Source organism: Tursiops truncatus, chromosome 17 (genome assembly GCF_011762595.2).
Source record: "Tursiops truncatus isolate mTurTru1 chromosome 17, mTurTru1.mat.Y, whole genome shotgun sequence".
NCBI classification, from domain to species: Eukaryota; Metazoa; Chordata; class Mammalia; order Artiodactyla; family Delphinidae; genus Tursiops; species Tursiops truncatus.
Window position 1 is genome coordinate 57,586,794 of NC_047050.1, and position 20,573 is coordinate 57,607,366.

Sequence of the window (20,573 nt, forward strand, 5' to 3'; positions counted from 1 at the left end):
GATCAACCAAAATGATAGATTTTGTGTGCCATGCCCTGTTCTACACGTAATAACTCATTTAACCTTCACAACTTCGTGAAATAGTAACTATTAATTCTCCCACTTTACAGATCAGGAAATGGAAGCCCAGGGATAAATCACTTGCCCCAGGCCACGCAGCTAGAAAGTAGCTGAACTGGATTCAAATCTTAGTCTGGCTCCAATGTCCTCATTCTTAACCAGTACACGGACTAGAAGATTCAAAAACATGGGTAAAACATAGACAGATGCGCGTGGTATTCAAATCTGAATGGCCCTGGAAGATCTAGACCTTGAGCTCCTCTTAGCAATCAGGTGACCCCTCACAGACACACACACACACACAATGAGATGATATTAGTACAGCCCTTAGCGTGGGCCTGGTCCATACAAGCGCTTGGTAAATGTCAGGCACTCCTGCCATGGCCACCACTGTTTTCCCTTCAGGGGCAGTGGAAGGACCAGCACGACTTCAAGACTATGACTTCCTAGAACATGAGACTGGAATCTTGCTTGCTTTCACAGGAGGAGATGCAGCACCCTTTATCTTATTTTCTCCTTCTGCAGTGTTATAAAGGACTATTTGAACAGGCAGGTCGTGGAAAGGAAAAAGAAAGTAATATTTGAAAAAACAGAGTTCACATCGTCTTCCTTTTTATTTCCTGCCCCAGATATCCTTTGCACTTTCTTTCATCTATTTTCCTTGTCTCTAGTTACATACTTGTTCCGAAGCCACCAGGCATTTCACCATAAGGAGAATCCAAATGCATCCAGCAAATCGGACCAGTACTTTGGCTGAGCACAGCGCTCCACTCTGAGGCCTGTTAGCTAAAATTCAAGACCACCTGTGCTCCAAGGGCTCTTGGCGGAGTCCGAAATGCTCTTACAAGCCACAGTTGTTACAGAGCACAGAAGCTGGGCAAGAGGGGGGTTTACTTCCTGGCGGGGGGGGTAGATTGCCTTCTTCAGCCAGGGCAGTGCTTTCTGGAGGAATCTCCTGAAGAAACAGCAGCATCTCAGAGGACATGAACAACTGACCCGTGATGGGGCTTGTCGGCCACGTGTCATTCAAGGTGAATGCATCATTCTGAACATCAACAAGAAGGGAATCTTCCTGGCACATAATAGGCACCCAATAAATATTTCTTGAATAAATGACTCATAAGGTTATAAAGAATTTATGAAAATAATACACAACAGGTATTAACTTTTGTGCCCTGTGGTTTATAACCACTGCCTCACCTAATCCTTATAGACACTACTATGAGGTAGGTTTTATTAAAACCCTCATCTTACAAATGAGGAAACTAAGGTGAAATAGCTTGCCCGGGAGACATTCAGATAATCTTAGATTGAAACATATGCTCCTGGGACTTCCCTGGTGGCGCAGTGGTTAAGAATCCACCTGCCAATGCAGGGGACATGGGTTCGAGCCCTGGTCTGGGAAGACTCCCACATGCCGCGGAGCAACTAAGCCCGTGGGCCACAACTACTGAGCCTGCGCTCTAGAGCCCGCGGGCCACAACTGCTGAAGCCCGCGTGCCTAGAGCCCATGATCCGCAAAAAGAGAAGCCACCACAATGAGAAGCCTGTGCACTGCAACGAAGAGTAGCCCCTGCTCGCCGCAACTAGAGAAAGCCTGCATGCAGCAACGAAGACCCAACACAGCCAAAAATAAATTAACTAAATTAGTTTTTTAAAACAACAACATATGCTCCTAAGAATCATGCTTCATTGCCACTCTTGAAGGAGCAGCTTTGCTTGACTATGTTCCAGAATGTTCTGGAATGTAAATACAGAACTTTCTCAACTTCTGTTGGGGTTATGTCCCAGATAAGCCCATCACAAGTTGAAAATATTGTAAGTCGAAACGGCATTTAATATACCTAACCTTCCGAACATCAAGAGCTTAGCTCAGCCTACCTTAAACTTGCTCAGAACCGTTCCATTAGCCTAAAGTTAGACAAAACCATCTAATACAAAGCCTATTTTATAGCAAAGTGTTGAATATCTCATGTGATTTACTGAATACGGAAAGTGACAGAACGGTGGTAAGTGTATCGGTTGTTTACCTCGTGGTTGACTAGGAGCTGGGGCTCGCTGCCCCTGCCCAGCATCACAGGAGTGTATCGAACCACATATCCCTGGCCTGGGGAAGAGATCAAAATTCAAAGTACAGTTTCTCCTGAATGCCTATCACGTTCCATCATGAAGTCGAAAAGTCATAAGTCAGGGACCGTCTGTACTGAGCATCTGCCTCCAGTTCACACTACTCATGAAAGGGCCATCTTGAGCAATGTTTTGGTTCTGAATCTGGTGAGATGTCACAACCATATGACCTCAGCCTGCAAGGTAAATGTGGGTGTGGGGACCAGGGCTGGCTGCCTTGGCAGCTGGTCCAATTCAGCACCAGCCTATGCCAGATGGGCCTGCAGCCACTTTTACCAAAGACATGGGTCTCTGCACCTCGCAGTATAGTGTACTGCAACAAAGTAGATAAGAGGAGCATATAAGAAGTTGTCCACTCCAGCACTTGAAAATTTCCAGTGAGGAAGGGCCGTTCTGTACACTTCCTTGAGAAGGAAGGAAGACACAGGGGTACTTTAGTCAGGCAGTTCAAGAACCGAGCCTTGGGCGCTTTCTGGCCCTTTGGAAGTGGAAGAGACCAATGCCTTTTGAATTCCACTTGAAGACACAGAGGAGGCTGCAAGAGCCATTGTTGGCCTGACAATGGAAGATGATTCTCATAGACAAGTTGATTGCTTTCTAAGAAGCAGACAAATAAAGCCAATTTCAGCAACCACCAAAGAGTCTGTGAGAACAGCTACTTCTGAAATGACAAAGAGATGAGAAACAAAAGAGAGGAAGCTTTACCAGCCAATGCATTTCCTCCATCTGGGAGGAAGACGGGTTTCACAGTGATTTCATAGTAGATCAATGAGCATCCTGTCCAAGGTTCTGGTCAAGTCTGTAGCCTGCTGAAGCTTATACAAACTTGGAAAATGTTACCAGGAAAATCTGATATGATGAGGCTTAAACCAGTCTAGCCAGCTGTAGAAAGAGTTCTTAAATGGAGAGGTATTGTTAAGTACTCAGACTGTTTTCTGAGCCTTTGAACTCTACTGTGATAATCTCCCTTCCTTCCCAGAGAAGGGAGAAATAGTCCGCTTCCCAACTAAGCAGTGAAAAAGATGTTAGGAGAAAAAAGAAACATGTAAGTGTGGGTATGCATATTTACACATACATGATATTTACAAAGTAATAATATAAAGCAATGTAAAGCAAAAAAAAATCATTGTACTGTTCACTCTATACATTAGAAGGTTCATAAAATAGCTGTAGCAATATTCATATTCAGCCCAAAGCAGTGCATCACACTTCCAATTTTTCTTTACATTTAACTAAAATGTGCTGAGTATCTATTCTGAGATGGCATTTTGTCAGGTGACTTACGTAGATCAAATTATTTAATTACCCCCAATTCTCCTAGGTGGTACTGACCTCACTTTTTAGATGAGAAAGTTTAGGTTCAGAGAGATCACATAACTTGTGTCTCACTTAGGATGCTTTGAACCTCAAGCAACAGAATACCTAGCAATGGCTTAAACAAAAACACTTCAAGTTATCCCCCAGAACAAGGAGTCTGGAAGTCTGGGTCCCAGGGTTGGGTCATTAAATTAACAACGACATCAGGGACCTTAGCTCTATCCATCCTTCCTCTCCTCCATCTTTGGCATGTTGGCTTCAGTCTTTAGGCCTCGTGTCTCATGGTTGTGTGATGGCTGTTGTAGTTCCAGACACCACATGTTTACACCACCAGACCACGAGCAAGATGGAGGGGAGCTGGGACTTCTTTGGCTACAGCACCCTTTTTCATCAGGGAAGAAAATTTTACCCTGAACTCCCTAACACACTTCTCCTTAAATCTAATTTGGCAGGAATGAATGGCATGACCACCTGTAGCCATAAGGGATACTGGGCAAGTGGGTATATAGCATTTAGTCATTGGCACTGGATGCTGGCTTTCCCAGGAAGGAAGCAGAGAAGAAGAAGAATTGGGCCAACATACACAGTGTCCGCACACTTACAAAGATTAGAGGTTGATAGAGCTGACTCTCACTTCAAGAAGCATGTACCATTTATCCCACGGTATGCAGAAGCATAAGGAAGGAAAACCCTTCCTCAGATGGGAACAGCCCACAACTTTTAATACCAGTGCTCTATTCTTAAAGGAACAAATGGAAGGCTACCAAGAAGACTGATGGTGCTGTGGAACTGAGATTCCTTCTCCAGAGCGTGGGTGATCCGACTCCCTTTCCCGAGTGTCCCTTGAGTTTGAGGTCTGTAGGGAGCCAGGCAGACCTCTGCTTGAGAAGGCCTTGCCAGAGTTGAACCCACACTCCTGGGGTCTGAGAATGGGTGGGGATCTGAGAAGGGCATCTCATATCTGGCTTGATGCAGACTTTTCACTAGGTCAAGGCACTTGCCAGGCTTTTATTTTTATTATTATTTTTAAATTTTTATTTACTTATTTGCTATGTTATTGCTACCCCAACTTTCTGATTCCATTTGCACGGACTATCTTTCTCCATTCCTTCACTTTCAGTCTGTGTGCGTCTTTAGATCTGAAGTAACCTGTGGACAGTATATAGATGGGTCTTGCATCCACTCGGTCACCCTGTATCTCTTCATTGAAACATTTAATCCATTTACATTTAAAGTAATTGATAGGTATGTATGTATTGCCATTATGTTAACTGTTTTCTGGTTGTTTTTGTGGTTCTTCTCTGTTCTTTTCTTCTCTTCCCTTGTGATTTGATGACTTTCTTAAGTGTTTTGTTTGTATTCCTTTCTCTCTTATTTTTTGTGCATCTGTTACAGGTATTGGTTTGTGTTACCATGATTCATATATAAGAACCTATATATAGCAGTCTATTTTAAGTTGATGGTCACTTCAACTCAAGCACATTCTAAAAGCATTACATTTTAATCCCTCTCCAATGTGTTATGGTTTTGGTATCATATTTTACGTATTTTTATTTTTTGTATCAATTATTTTAGATATAGATCATTTTATTACTTTTGTCTTTTAAATTTCGTACTAGCTTTATAGCTGGTTGATCCACTACCTTTATTATATGTTTGCCTCTACCAGTGAGATTATTTTCATTCATAATTATCTTGTTTCCAGTAATGGCCTTTTCTGTTTAAAAAAGGTCCTTTTAAGATTTCCTGTGAGGCCAACTTAGTGTTGATGAACTCATTTAGCTTTTGCTTCTCTGGGAAATACTCTATATCTCCTTCAATTCTGAATGATATCCTTGCTGGGTAGAATATTCTTGGCTGTAAGTTTTTTCCATTCATTACCTTCAATATATCATACCATTACCTTCTAGCCTGCAAACTTTGCAGAAAAATCAGCTGATAGTCTTATGGGAGTTTCCTTTTATGTACCTATTTTTGTTTTCCTCTTGGTGCTTTTAAGATTCTCTCTTTAATTTTTTCCATTTTAATTATAATATGCCTTGGTTTGGGTCTCTTTGGGTTCATCTTGTTTGGAAATCTATGCTTCCTGGACTTGGATATGTTTTCTTTGCCAGGTTAGGGAAGTTTTCAGCCATTATTTCTTCAAATAGGCTTTCTGTCCTTTTCTCTCTTTCTCCTCATTCTGGAACCCCTATAATGTGAGTGTTAGTATGCTTGATGTTGTCTCAGAGGTCCCTTAAATTATTCTTTTTAAATTTTTTTTTGCTATCCCAATTGGGTAATTTCTACTACTCTGTCTTCCAGATCACTGATCCATTCTTCTGCATCCCCTAATCTGCTGCTGATTCCCTCTAGTGCATTTTTCATTGTATTCTTCAATTTTTTTTTAATATTTTCTATCTCTTTGCTGATGTTTTCACTGAGTTCATTCATTCTTCTCCCGAGTTTGGTGAACATGTTTATGATTATTACTTTGAACTCTTTATCTGGTGTTGCTTATCTCCATTTAGTTTAGTTCTTTTTCTGAGGTTTTGACTTGCTTTTTCTTTAGAGGGTATTCCTGTCTCCTCATTTTGCCTAACTCTCTGTGTTTGTTTCTATGCATTAGTTATTTCAGCTAAGTCACCCAGTCTTGAAGGAATGGCCTCATGTAGAAGGTGTCCTGTGGGGCCCAGTAGTGCAATCTCCCTTGGTCAACAGAGCCAAGGGCTCTAAGGGTATCCCCTGTGTGGGCTGCATGAATGCTTTCATTGTGGTTGGGCCACAACAGCTGCAGACACTCTGCTGGGCGGGGCTGGTCCCTGGCCCAGCTGTCTACGAGGTCTGGCTGTGGCTGCTGTGGGCGGCACTGGTGAGCAGCACTGATCCCCCTAGAGTGGGAGCTGCTTTGGAGGGGTACCAGTGCTGTCTAAGGCTGCCCATCAGGTGTGATGTGGCAGGGGGACACTTTGGAGGAGTGTCAGCTGGGGCAAGTCTCCAGGTGAGCAACAGGACAGGTGCTAGCAAGGTAGATGGCCAAAGTCAGAAATGATATCCACCAGCACTGGGCCAGCTAGGTAGAAGGAGAGCAAAAAGAAATGTGACCTGCCAGTGTCTCCATACCCAGAGGAAGTTCCAATAGACCCTTGTCCCTCTAGCACATGCCCTAAAATTAGTCAGTGACTCTCCTTGTACGAGCCAAGTGCTTTTCAAGCTGCTGCCTCTGCACTGGGACTCAGGGAGAGTAAGTTTGTGTGCAGCCCCCTTAAAAACAGAGTCTCAGTTTCCCACACCCCTCCAGCTCTCCCAGACATAAGCCCCACTGGTTTTCAAAGCCAGATATTATGAGTGTTCATCTTCCCAGTGCAGGTTTCCCAAGCTGGGGAGCCTGACGTGGAGCTCAGACCCCTTGCCCCTCAGTGGGGACCTCTGTGGTTGTGATATCCCTCCTGCTTGTGGGTTGCCAAACCGGGGGTGTGGGTTCTGATTAGACCACATCTCTGCCCCTCCTACCCATCTCAATGGGGCCTTTTCTTTATATCCTTAGGTATAGAAAATCTGCTCTGCTAGTCTTCAGGTTGTTCTCAGAGACAGTTGTTCTATACGTGGTTGTAGTTTTGGTGTGTCTGCAGGAGGAGGTGAGCTCAGGATTCTCCTCCTCCATCATCTTGATCTGACCTTGCCAGGCTTTTCAATGTCTTTCTCTCGTGTGCCCACTGCGACGTACAGAGCTTCTCCAGCTCCATTCTGCTATTGGGTCTGTTAACTTCTCCTTGAGCGGTCTGCATGTGTGCTCATACCATACCACATACACACTTTCTTGTACATTATTAGCCAATTCTATCAGTTGCATATTGAAAACTATATACAATAATTATCGAATAGTTTGGAATTATTTGTAACACATTGACTGTGTGAACATATAAGCATATAAATAATGTGGATTTCACATTTTCATTTGCACAGTTATCAGTCCCCAAGAGCTCCAAGAAACAAAGCATTGTGTATAGACTTTTTGTGTATATAAACAACAGACGCACACAGACACAATCCTACCTGGGTATTCAATGATGAAATAAAGAGAGAAGGCATAATCCTTATTCACAAAAGTTTACAGATAAGACGCAAAAAGGACAAACATACACAGCAAATGCAGAAGCAGATTTGGGTTCAAATTCTGGCTCCACCACTTACTTGCCCTTTGACATCAGGCACATTGAATCATATCACTGTGCCTCAATTTCTCACTTGAGAATTAGGACAGTAATATCTTCCCTGTATAACTGGCGGAGGACTTGGAAAAAAAAAAAAAAAAGCAGGCGAAACACTAGCACAATGCTTAACACCCAAAAACACTCAAAACACTCTATTCTTGTTCAAACGGAAGAGAGATTTATTGTCTCACTATCAAACTTGGTTTTCTTAGCCCCAAGAGCCAGTCCTAATCCTTAAAAGATTGTTTAGGAACCCTAAAGTGGTACATATAAAAGAGGGACATCAGGCAGAACCCCTCATTACAGTGGATGTCCCTGGTCCTCCCAAGTCCAATGTGGCCTCTATAGGCAATCGATTTATCATGTCTGCAGGCATCTTTAGTAAAGCAGATTTCAGAGTCAGCTTTTGTTTATGATCCCTATTTTCAGTCACACAGACAGGCAGGGAACTGCCCTTTGATTTTGGTCCCTAGGCAAAAGAAATCTTTCTACCCATTCCAATTACTCCCTTCCTGAGGAAGAACATTGTGGAACTGGTTAACCAAACACCAGGACAATTTTTCTCATGTTTGGAGCTCTCCATCTCTGTTTGCGCTGGTGCTAACTAAGGTATGACTTTTCAACCCCTTGGAATATAAGTTTTGAGGCTTTGATTTGCATTCAAGGGAAAGGGGCAAAATGAGTCAACTTGCTTTGACTCTCGGCTGACATTCTCAAAACATTCTCAAATCATCACTGCCTCACCTGGAAGCTTGTTAGAAACACAGACTCTCCAGCCACGACCCACAGCCTATGGAACCAGAATCTGCATTTTAACAAGATCCAAAGGTGATTCAAATGGACATTTTGGGAAGCACAGCCCCAGGTGTGTAAACTGGCTTCAGGTAAAGAAACCTTGCACCTAGCCCAACCTAGCTATCTGGAACACTGCAGTGGGATTTCGTATAAATGTCTATGTGGTTAAACTATATTAATTATATATATATATATATATATATACACACATATATATATATACTTTTTTACATTTATATATATAATTATATTTAGATACATAGCTACATTTATATCTAATTCCTGTATGTACTGATAGCATTAACTGTTCCATGCACTTACATTTTCCTCTGGGACTGCTTTGTGAGGGGCTGCCTGTGGTAAGCTAGAGCCAGCTGGCACAGGCTCATGAGAGCCAATTCTTCATGTCCCTTCCCAACTTCCCATTCAGTGATGACATGTTGGTAGCAAGAAATTGGCCATGATGGGAGTATTTGCACCACAGAAATAGGGAGACACTACAAGTCATAGTATTTTTCCTCCCAGAGAACTGGCTTACAGGACAACATATGGACCTGGTCTAAGTCAGGGGTGCTCTCTCACTGGCATGATACTGTCATTCAAGGATCTCAATCCTATTGTCCAACACGGTCTCATTCTTTTTGCAGCAGATTAAGTGCATTTCTTTTTACTCTATCTTCAGTAGAAATGGAGAACAATCAGCTACCACCTAGCATTATCTCATTGAAATGCTATTGCCCTACAATTTTATAAATTATATAAATATAAATAATTATATAAATTATATTTATTATTATAAAAATGATCTGGAGTGTCTGTTAAAATTTCTTCATAGCTTCATTCCCTGGATTTTTATTTAACAGATTTGTAATCACACCTGGGATTCTGCATTTCAAAATACACTCCAAGCGATTTTAATGGAGGTGATCTTTAGACAAAGCCTTGAAAATGGTCAATTCTGAGGCACATCCCCAGGGAAGCAGCTGACTGCATTCACCTGGGGGTTCCGAGCCCTCCCACCCTCTACCACTGCTCACTCCCAATGCCTGGTGTCTCCCTAGAGAAATAAAGTTCTATCAATCAAACACCTCAACTCTGAACTCAGTTACATAACACCAAATTGCAAAGCTTATAGTAGCCACCTGTTCACATAGCAATGGATGGTTAAGTAGCGTGTTTTCCAAACCCTTGGATTCACCATCAGAAAATCGAGACCCCGTAAGAAAACGGCAGGTTTCCAGCTTTCCAAGGGATATCATCTCCACCTGAAACCAGCGATGTATGCTCAGAGCCTTTGGCTCAGGTCTCCCAAGCACGTCATTATTATCCTCATGGATTTGGGAAATTACATGTTCTCTAATAATAACCCATGAAAGGAATGCACAAATAGAAATAGAGAGAAGTGACTTGCCACAGCCCTTTTAAGCAGTTAGTGACTGTGTAAGCTCAGCTGTTATTAGCTGATAGAATTAGATTTAGTCTACTGGGCCTCACTGAATAAAAATGAGAGAATTTCCCATTAAAATGTATGTTCCAGGCTCTTGAAAAAGTCAGAAGGTCTGACAATGCTGGGCCCACATTTCTGTGTGGCAACCGTCCAGAGCGGAGCAGTGATGGCTGTGTTTGAAAGCGGCACAAATTCTCCAGGTCGCAGTAGTTCCTATCACGCCCACTTTCCTTGTTTCCCATACTGGCCTTGTCCATGGAAGCATGTGAGTTTGCAACCTTCACTAAGCTTTACGTCCGTCCCTGCTTCTCCTTCCCTCTTCCTTCCCAGCTCCTCTCAGCATAAAATCCTTGGAAACTCTCCTTTCTGTTGCAAACTGGCCTAAACCAATCTCATGCTTCACAATTATTGGATTCTTTTTGGTATCAACAACTAGAGTCAGAGGTAGGTGAAGTCTGTAACAGAATGTGCATGAGTCGCCTGGGATCCCATTAAAATACTGACTTTGATTCAGTAGGTCTGGCGTGGGCCCGATTCTGTATTTCTAACAAACTCCTAGGTGATAACTACGCTGCTGGTGGCATCCACCACTGTGAGTGGCAAACATGTAAGTTTCTGCCCCCAAAACTTGGCTCCCAGGTTCTATCAGAAACAGGCCTCAAACCAAAGTCTGCAAAGGAACAAAAGAGGCGTACAACCTGCTCTATAAACTGGATGAACTCCCCAAACTTTGCCCTCCTGGTTGTTCTGACCGTGCCCTTGCATACGCCAAAGTGACGGTGTTCTGGAAGCGGAGATTCTGTTCATTTTAGAGGATGAATCAGGCTACCGCAGGACCCACCGCCAGATAAAGGGCAGTTTCAGAATCAAGCTTCAGGCACCACTGTGAAGAGTACAGACTGCTGAGTTCCCTGGACTGCAGTGCTCTATGCAATTACAAGAGGGGTTTTTATAATATGAGATTTCTAGAATCCACATATTTTGAACACCAGTAATCTCAATGGTAACCTATTATAACAATATGCTAATATCTGAAGCTCTGCCGCCCACTGGCGATAAAGAAAGCTGAGCATTTACGGCAACCATCCCTGCAGGGAACCAGCCCTGCAATGTGTATCCCAATTACGGCAATTAGCAGCACCTATTTTTATCATACTGTCTTTGGTAATATACCTTAAATTATAGACTACATAGCACACTCTTAGTAAGAAGTAGGTGCTCCAAACCGGATTCTTCCTGTAATCTAAAGTAGGAGGAATTAATTTTGCATTTGAGAGAGACCACTGTGTGGGGGGGTAGGGGAGAACGACCCCTTCCAGCGAGACGCAGACCCTTCCTCTGCCTCTTCCTAAGCAAGCCCTGGGGGTTCCCTCAGCCAAAGCCCTGGTACCCTCCACACACTCATTTTTCCAATTTACTTCTCTCTGGGCCTTTTTCCCGCCGTGTGTTCAGCACACGGTACTCTCATGTCACCTCATGAAAAACAGAAACAGAAAATAAGAGGCAGAAGCAATCCTAGAGATGGCCGACGCCGGTGGGTTTTCAATCTTAGCCTTGAAAAGCCTTTCGCAGACCTAACATTGCCCTGCAGTGCAAACAAACAGTTCATGCAAGAAAAAGCTGTTCTCCACGGTGGCGGCGGGGCAGGGGATGAATGTGGATGTAAGGAAAACTGAAACACAACCTTTTCCCACTCTCCCTGTCCCAAAACCTTTGTCCTTGAAGCGCTTCCAAAGGACACCATTTAATAACACTAACCTGAGCTGAAGGCACTCTTCCATCGCCTGTTTTGCAGATTAGGAGGCTGAGCTGTTGAAGGGGTAAGCAATTTGCCCAAGTTCACATGGTGAGATGGGGCAGAACCTTACCTCTCCTTCGGCCGCAGGTCAGGTTCCAGGACCAGGATGTAAGCAAGCGAGAAGACGCACACTCCGGTCGGGAGACGGATGAAGCACCCTGGCGCTCAGTGGGATGGTGTGAGTCTGAGTCCCAGCCTGGTTGTCCATTTCCCTACCCCTCTCCCAGCCAGGGAGTCTATCCCTTTATCTCTAGGTAATGGCTCAGTTTTTTCTGGGTTTCAGGTCCATCTCCCCAGTTCCAGAAGAAAACGTCTCTCTCTGCAGTTCCTGGCGTCACCTAAAAACCAAAATAAGGATTCTTCACTCTCACCGATGCCATCCAGCACTGTAAAATGTACTGCCAGCAAGACATACTGTAGCTCGTCATGGCCAAGATGACACGGCTGCTGCCCAAAGATGGAGCGTTTTCTGACTTTCCTCCTGTGAGTCAGTGCTCTTTTTAAATCTACCTCAGATGCACCCCATTAGCTGATATTGTATGAACCTGCTCAGCCATTTCCCTAAAGCTTCCAATGTTCTCTTGGTCTCCACCTCCCACTCCATTTTTACATCTTCCCAACCTTTATGGTGGCCCATAAGGGCCTCATTCGTACAAAAGCAGGTTTTCCTGATGCATGTATTTATGTTGAAGTGTTAACTGCAGTAGTGCTTATAATCAAGGATAAATTATCCCCATGATAAGACGGTAAAGCACTTCAGGAAATAATTCATGTTTATGTTCTGTACATTGTGGGTATTGTCCCCCTCGGGATTTTCTGTGGCTCTTCTTCGCCCTATTCTCTTTCCACCTTCCCCCTCTGTCCTCCCCTTTCACGCCTCCCCTCCCTCGCCCCTTCCTCCACCCACCTTCCTTCTGGGCCAGGGATTGTAAGAGGGTGTGTTTATTAGCCTCTGTGTCATCTGTAAAGTACTAGCATTGACTCCGCCTACATTCCACTCACCATCATGCTGCCATATTATTTGCCAAAATCAAGTGGGTCTACAGCCTATTCTTGGGATACAATAACAATAATGACAGGATGAAGATTAATGATGGTAATACGGGAAAAGAAGAAACAAACAACAAGAGAGAAATCTTAGAAGAAGGAAGAAGAAAAGAAAAAGGGGAAGGAAGGAATTAAAGAAAAATAACCAAACTATAAGCTGATATCATTAATTATATGAATAACTAGCATTAAGGAACTCTTTTTATCACACATCACTCTGTGTGTGTGTGTCTGTATTTACACTGAGCTCCTACAAGTACCCTATTATTTTCCCTCATTTTATGCATGAGGAAATCTAGGTACATCCAAGCCCAACCAGTAAATACAGAGCCAGGGTTCAGTGCCAAGGTCTAAATACGGGCAGCTCGATTCCAGAGTCTGGGCTCTGTAGACTCCAGTTCCTGTGTTTCAGGACTGAGAATGACGATAGCAGAAGAGTCGAGGTATCAGGACTGTACACGTTGGTGGCTCGGAGATTCAAAGGTCCAAAGGTGTCGTAATACGAAGGGTTTCTCCACATCAAGGCCACAGTATTGGGAGGATTCTGAACCGTTAAAAGCAAAGCTATTCCTAATCAACACTCCAGAGACCACGGTTTTACAAGGAGAGCAACAAGAAGCAAAAGGCCAGAGCAAGGCTTGTGTTAACCTCCCAAGATCATTATATCAATAGTTTGCTAGATACCTGCCTATTTTAGGAGGAGGCTCAAGCCAATTTGTTTTCTTTTGAAAAATCGCTTAAAAAGCTTTGGAGGTTGTTCATCAAAACTGCTCTCTTATCTGTTGTATTTCAGTCGCTTGTTACTCACCTGTGGATTACCCACTTTGTGGGCCATTTCTAGGAAGTTTTTAATACTGGTGTGGCTTTCCCAGGCCAACCACTGGGCTCCTGCCTCCTTTATCTATTGCCCTGCCATCGACACTAGTTAATTTTTATATGACTTTTTCAGACATTAGTCAAACAAACCCCTGCTTATTTTGAACTTTCTATGTACAATTTCTCCTCCTTTTGTATCCCCACAGCAGAGAGGGGTTGATGGACAGCTATCCTATCGTGCTTGAAAGCAGACCTCTATTGTGTAGGAATTATGTTCACTTAAAATCTGAAGGAATGTAAACACACCTCTCCTACAAGGTACCCTCCTCTTTACTGGCTCCTTTTCTGCACTAATGAACTGTTCCTTTTGGAATGTTTAGGAATCAAACATTCTGGCCTTCATCTTGGATGAAATGATACTATTAAAACATAAATGAGAAGTGAGACTTTTTCTCGCAGAAGACAAGTCAAGCTTCCCTGCCATCAAGTCCCGCCTGCTCTGCTTCCTGCCTCTGTCTGATCTTCTCTCCTGCATTTTCCTTCTTGCCGTCTCTGCTCTGACTACCCCAGCCCCAGCCCACATCCCTCACGTGTCTGCCTCAGGGCTTTTGCACTTGCCTTCCCATCTCCTGGAATTCTCTTTCCCCAGATACCTGCTTGCTCATTCCCATCATTCTCTGATCAAAGATCATCCATCAGAAAGCCCTTCCCTGACAGCCCAGTTTATAACAGCTATCTCCAAACATTTCCTATGTCTTACCCTGCTTACCTTTTCTCCACACCATAGCCTGGTATTTTATTATGTATTTCTTTCCTTGTTTGTTGTCTGTCTTCTCTAGAATATAAGACCCATGAGCTTTGTCCACATTAAAACAAAAGAAAACAACAACGAAACACTATCATTTCCTTAGCACCTAGAACTCCACTTGGCATGTAGTAGTATTTGTTGCATGAATGAATGCTGAGCTATGGTAGGGGAGGGGCACATGCATTTGTGGGAAAGACACCAGATCTCCAGAAACGTATATTAGAAGTTCCTGGATCCAGCCCTGTTCCAAGGATGCAAATTGTTTAATGGCACATAAGAGGTTTTTTTTGCACCTCTTCAGTGTACCAGTTCTGCAGCTCCTTATATTAAGAGCCCTGATTCCCCCTTCTATTCTTCAGCTGCCATCTTTTTCCAGAGGGATTCTTCCCATTCATCCTTGACAAAAGAAGACTTTTGCTGAATGCACTGTGGTTCTCACAAGCTAAGTGACTGCCTGGGGAATCGCAGCTGAAGGTCAGGAGCCAGTTCCCACTTTCTACCTCCCAACACGCCTGGGCCAATCTCCCTCACTCGGGGCTTCTCCCTTGGGCTCCCTGTGCACTGAACACGATACTGGCAATTCAGACCAGTCCAGAATGGATACAAAAGCAATATATATTAGCGTCTCATTGCAACCACAGTGCCAACTTAAGAATTTAATTTACTCTCTTAAGTTTGGAATCTCACGTGAGCATTTGAGCAGTACTTGGGACACAGAGCTACAACTTTTTCGCATCTCTCTCTCTGCTTCGATTCTGCTTTGCACCACAGTTGCCTACGTTATAGTTGAGTTTGGGAGCAGGCGTTGGAGTCTGAGAGTACTGTGTGCAAATTTCAATTCTGACAATACTAGTGCATTCCACAGAAACTACTATGAATCCCTCTCAGGAAGGGGATAAATCAACATTTATTGACCAGTTACCTGGTTCTGGGTCAAGCACCTTTGAATCCTCACAATTCTAAGAGGTAGGTAGCATACCTGACCAAGTTTTACATGTGTAACGAAATCACCTGCTCTACCTTTGTTTAAAGGAGCCAGACTGTGTCCCACCTGTATCACTGTCAAGGCTCAAAACTGGCTACAAACTGAGGAAGAGTGGGCTTTCCATCCTGCAACCTTTTTTTCATAGGAGGACACTGTGGAATGAAAGACGAAGGCTTTCTGAGGGTCTCCTACTTTCTTGGGGGGCATGTCCTTAGGAAAAGTTGATCTAACCTGACCCCTCAATGTTCTCAACTATTCAAGAAGGCTTTGGACCAAAGTCTCCAAAATATTCATAAATGAATAAATCAGTAACACTTATTCTCCTACATTCAATGCTTCTGTAATCAACAGCCAACTTCCGATGGGTTCAGTTTCTGTAACCTCTCTAGGCTTCATTTGCAGGGCTCTGTTGACCCATTTCCTCCAGCACAGAAGTCCTCATTCAAAGCTGTGACACTTCACTTCAATCAGATAATATCGAGTCATCTGGTCACCCAACTGCCTCCTTAGATAAAGTGTAATTTCATCTCTCACGTTCTTGCTGATCTTTTGAATACTGCCACAGCTACTATGACTAAAGACGGCTAACACTCTTTGGGTCACACATCCTTCTCATCACCTTCCACTTAATTAATAACTCCTTTAATCCTCACAACAACCCCATGAAGCAGTGACTATTATTAATACCCAGCAGACGAAGGAGAAGGAATCGTCATCCCGAATCATTCGAGCTCTTCTCTTGCTGAACTTTCTCAGCCAGCTTTGGCTGCTGGCCTTGGCATCTGTGAGGGCCTTTGAAATTAGCAAGGGAAGGGGTGGGGGAAGGAGGGGCTGCCCAGGTTCACAGGGAAACTAGGCGGGAAGGCCTCTTCCTAGGTTCCCTGCAAAAAGAGGCTGCCCAGCTGCCGCTCAGGGCTCATACGTCCTTTCGGCACCGACAGAGCCAGCGGCTGTTTCTCACCGGCCCTGTGTAATCTAAATCTGCCGCAGAACACTGCCGGCCTCCTTCCTGCTACACTGGAATCTTCTCTCCCTGGTGAGATGCCTTAAAGACTCTGAAATGTCCTTCTGTTCTGCAATGGCAACAAAAAAGGCTGCTGCTTCGATTTTCTTGTTCTCCTTTTCCCCAAACACTCTGGGGGAACTGGATGCATCGGCCCACCTGGGGGTGGGGACGGGGATGCCTCCAGTAGACATTAGGATGTGCTGGAGGTACTGATGGCAGAGGCGGTAGCTTTCTAGAAGTCAACAAAGGTGAGAAAATGCACCGAGAGGGAGCTGTTCTCAGCCTCGCTCTTTAACCAGCTCCGTCATCTTATCACTTGCGGATGAATTTTCAGGCTCAGGTGACAGAAAAGGGGCTGGCTATCGCCAGCCACTCACAGAGCCCTGGGGACCTAGTCTTAAGCGAGCTTTGCCTAATGAGGCTTCAAGACGACCTACCCTTTGTGTTTACTTCCTCAAGACAGTACAGGTTGCTACTTTCCTGCCAGTGAAGGCAACTCTCACAGTTACATTATTTTTGCAACAAGAAGGGCCAGAAATTTTTCCAAAGTGATGTAAATTTCACCTTTAGCTCTGTTCAAGGGGACTGATTTTTCTTTCTTTAAAAAAATGTTTTCAGTGGTTTGGAAGTTTCTTAATCTCAGCAGTTTCCAAGTCAAGCTGGGAAGAGTTCACATGTTTGGTCATTGCACTCAACGACTGTAAATATGCCCCCTGCTTAATAAAGCCGTGGGTCTGCTCCTCACAAGCGGCACAGATGTCAAACTTTGGCGAAGAAAGTCTTCTCCTGTTAACTCACACTGCGTGCCAGAGCTGCTTTATCTTATCTCCTGAGAAATCAAGGAACAGCAGCAACTCCTAGCTTTTTAGATTTAAGTATCTCTTCTTTTGATCTTCCCTAGATTCTTGCTAGAGGTTGATATCTACTAAAACTTCAGTGTACCAGAGGAGGCTGCTATTTAAAGGAATTCTCACAAACACTTCAAAAAAACAAAGGAATTCTCCTTAATGCCAAAAAATCTCTTCATAATTTATTTGCTTTGTTAGTTTGGATTTAGTTCAGTAAATCTTTGACATTCATAGGGATATAATCAGAGATCTTCAAGAATTTCCAAATGCAAAAAGGTCATTATAACATATTCTCTGCTTCCTGCCCCAATAAAATTCAGCAAAGTATGACTGAATAGTCTGACATCTTCAGATGCTTGTTTGTTTAAAAATGCAGCATATTCCACTTTTTAATTGATCCTGGACTTCTATGCCGCGGATAAGAACCAGTCATCAGTGGCATAGATCTATTCAATACCTTTTAAAAAAATTTTATCCATGCTCTTTATTTTTAATGAACTTTGATTTTTATCAAAGCAATACATAAACATCGTTAAAAGCCAAATAGTGGAAAAGGGCTTAAAGAGAAAGTATCTATTCGCTTTCCCAACAGCAGCTACTTTTGACTGGCTTAGCTGTTTTTTCTAGAATATACCTGCTTAATTTCATAATGCACTGATTTTATTTTTTCATGTTATCAATTTGAGGCACTGACTACTTATATTCCAGCAGTAAAGGCTAGCATCCCTCCTCACAGACACTAACACACAAAGTCTCACTCATAAGCCTGTCCTTTAAAATTATTTCTATCCACATTTTTGGTTAAGTCAGACTGTGTGTTTATATTTTATGACTATGTGAATATTGTTCTCTGCTCAGCAAATTTTCCATTCTTTTTATTTTTCCTGGAGTGTATATTGTCTTTTTTTTTTTTTACTTGATTAATTTTCTTATGTGCTGATCAGTACCTCTTCCCTATGGCTCTGAAAGATCTACTCTACCACCCCTTCCCCAACACACACACACACACACACACACACACACACACACACACAATTCTCCACGTTGTCAAATGCATCTGATAATCATTCAGCTGCAACTCTTTCCTGGAGCCCTCATCTTCCTGCCCAAATCTGAGCTTTTGCCTTCTAGGCCAGGTCTCTCACTGTTCTGGGACTTCTCTTCATCTCATTTTATACTCAGTGGCCTATTTCTTGGTTTCGTGTCTTGAGCTTTCTTGTTTACTACCTTGTTTAGCAAGAGCACATCTTCCAGTACTTTTCTGAGTAATAGGGCCTAGGAGGTAAGCTTTTTGAGTCCTTGCATATCTGAAATTTTTTTTTTTTTTTTTTTTTTTTGCGGTACGCGGGCCTCTCACCGCTGTGGCCGCTCCCGTCTCGGAGCACAGGCTCCAGACGCGCAGGCTTAGCGGCCACGGCCCACGGGCCCAGTCGCTCCGCGGCATGCGGGATCCTCCCGGACCGGGGCACGAACCCGTGTCTGCTGCATCGGCAGGCGGACTCCCAACCACTGCGCCACCAGGGAAGCCCTGAAAATATTTTTAATGCTACTCTCTCACTTGATCAAGACCTGGGAGGATGGGACTTCCCTGGCGGTCCAGGGGTTAAGACTTTACCTTCCAATGCAGGGGGTGCGAGTTCAATCCCTGGTTGGGGAGCTAAGATCCCACATGCCTCGCGGCCAAAAAACCAAAACAGAAAACAGAAGCAATACTGTAACAAATTCAATAAAGACTTTAAAAATGGTCCACATAAAAAAAAAAAAAAAAATCTTTAAAAAAAAGACCTGGGAGGATTTGGAATTTGAAGGTGAAGACATGCTTCCTCGGAATGTTTGTAATGTCCTTTTGTTGTCTTCTGAGCCAACTTCATTCTGATTTTAGGATCTTCTCTGTATATCCGGTATCTGAAATTTTATCATACTGTATTTGGTGTGGGTTTTCTTTTATTCACTGTGTTGGGCATTGTCCATGAGCCATTTCAATCTGGAAACTGATGTTACTCAGTTCTGGGCAATTTTTTTGTATTACTTCTTCATTTACTCACTTTTCTTCTGGAATTTCTATGTGTTGAATTTTTTAAATGTAATATTGGATTTCTAATTTTCTTATATCTTTTTCTTGAATTTTCTTCTCATTGTCCTTTGATTCTGTCTTCTAGACTATTTTCTCAACTTTATTTTCAAAACTTTGAATTGAATTTTTAATTTTAGCAATCATTTTTTTTTTAATTGATTGTTCCTGTTCCCAGGGCAGGGAGGCAATATATCCTTATATCTCCCTGAGGTAAATGTGTGTGTGTATATGTATTTTCTTCAGCATTTCTTTTTCCACTCACATCACTCTCATCCCAGTTCCTTTCTTCTGTTTGTTATACTGGCCTCAGTCTTTCATGTTGAAGATTTTCCTCAAATGTTAGGCAATATTTGGAGGAGGCACTAAAACTTCAATTTTGTGTAAGTAGGTGGGGCTTGTAGACTGGCAGTCTTTACCATAGGGTGATTGAGCAGTGAATTGAGTGAAAACATTTCAGGGTCTTTGTGTACCAATATCTGTAAGACTTTTCTCTGTAGCTGTTCAGTTTCTTTACTGGCAAATCCTTGCATCTCTTACTTGGCTGTATGCTTGTCTGTGGAGATCTAGGACTGGGTCTCTCAGTTCTGCAGGCGTTCACTTAGCTCCCCTGCCCCAAAGTCAGCCTCACCTACGTCTACTTTTTCTGCTATGCTTGGTTCCACTTTGTAGTTCAGTTCTGTTTTGCTTGGTTCTGTTCCTATGGTTAAGTTTTTCCAAGGAATAAACTTCTGTTTGTGGGGTGTGTCTGTGTGTGTGTGTGTGTGTGTGTGTGTGTGTGTGCACGCGCGCGCACGCGTATGCTGGGGCAGGTGGAGGAGAAAACACCTGGTTGTAAGGACCGGGAAAAAAACCTGGGAATCCAGATGCCTAGTACAACATTTTCTATCAATCCACCTGCTTTCAGTCCTATGCCTCTCTCCTGCTTCCCAAGATACGGGGTGTCTAACTCATGCAGAGAGACATCTGCGGGCGCACACCACATACAGTCCTCTGCTTTGCTCAGTCAGTCACTACTCCTTAATCCACTCCCATTTCTCAAAAATCTGTTATCCTTTGCCTCCTATTGTCTCTTCTTTTGTTCTCTTGGTTCTTATTAGTTTCCACTTGATAAATTCCCTTCCTCGGCTTCCTCGGTTTCAGTGACATTTACAACAGGAAAGAAGGTACACACTTTGTATGTAATCTTCCACATTTAACTCGAAGTCCTCTTGACTTCCTCTCCATTGCCATTTTCAATCCAGCAAATGGATAC

At 43.2% G+C, this 20,573-nt stretch overlaps 1 long non-coding RNA gene across 2 annotated transcripts in view; it reads right to left on the reverse strand.

The window, feature by feature from the left end:
• Positions 1-670: 670 nt before the first annotated feature.
• LOC141276932 (uncharacterized) overlaps positions 671-20,573 on the reverse strand; it is a 225,389-nt gene continuing 205,486 nt past the window's right edge. For both annotated transcript variants that reach the window (XR_012327323.1, XR_012327322.1), the window contains one exon: positions 671-12,075. This is a non-coding gene — a long non-coding RNA (uncharacterized lncRNA). The remainder of the gene's footprint in view (positions 12,076-20,573) is intronic.